Here is a 1,070-nt window from a genome sequence, read left to right as displayed (position 1 = left end):
TCTTTCAAGGACTCATCGAAGTGGAGCATTTATATTTTATCCTCGGGTCCCGATGATCATACCACATCCATCTGCATCATGACATCATGCGTCACGTGACGACTGGCTGACACAGCATGCAGGGATATGTTCACTTCAGTTCATTAGGTAAAGCGCAATCCTACCTGGGTATCCACTTCGATGTTCCCTTCTGAGTGCACGAATTATCTTCATATCATAGTGTCATAGTGTGGATGTGTTACTTCACTTCACAAATCTGATGGACATACATACCCACGCACGAAGTAGTGTCCATTCTGGCGGCCAGTTGACATTTCGCAACGCCATACACACACATACATACACATACATACACACCGAGCGGATGCAGGCGATTGAGAACTGAATACTGTAGCAACTGCCGTACAGTATAACACATGTACATCAGCAAAGTGCATGCATGCACTTTTTTCACAAGCTCCTGTCCGAAACCATGCCACTGTTGGATGCAGGAGTCGTCTGTTCGACTCCTGCAAAGTACAACACGGGTGCAGGGTAAATGGAGATCAGGATGTAACTTTCCCTCAGCATCAACCATGGATCATCACATCGTAATAGAGTATATGCATGTAGCTGTCGCTGACTGGCAACCCTAAGTTAACAGAGTCTGATGAATTCGAACCTGATGATGATATGGGTGCTGAACCATAAATCATCAGGTGGTGTGGATGCTAGACCTTGAAAAGTCACTGGTGTGGATGCTAGACCTTGGAAAGTCACTGGAAGTCAGCAAGAACGTTGGCATGGCTGACAAGGATGAGGATGCCTCAAAACATTGGCGAAGGTACAGGGACTGCCAGGCGAGTAGTCAAAGATGACGCTTTGACTTCCCTCTTCAGCTGTTTGATACGATTATTAATGTACATTCCCCTAGGCCTGGCGAGCTCATACTGTTGCATGGATGGGTTGGGGAATATCAGAGAATGCGTTTTAGCAGCATGCAGTTGCTCACAGCAGAGTTTTACTACTGCTTCTGCTACATTGTGCCCGTTGCAAATATGCAACACAGTTTGGTCCGACACATCGGCAGA

This window comes from Volvox carteri (assembly GCF_000143455.1).
Source record: "Volvox carteri f. nagariensis unplaced genomic scaffold VOLCAscaffold_1, whole genome shotgun sequence".
In the NCBI taxonomy this organism is placed as follows: Eukaryota; Viridiplantae; Chlorophyta; class Chlorophyceae; order Chlamydomonadales; family Volvocaceae; genus Volvox; species Volvox carteri.
Note: the sequence above shows the minus strand (reverse complement) of the source record.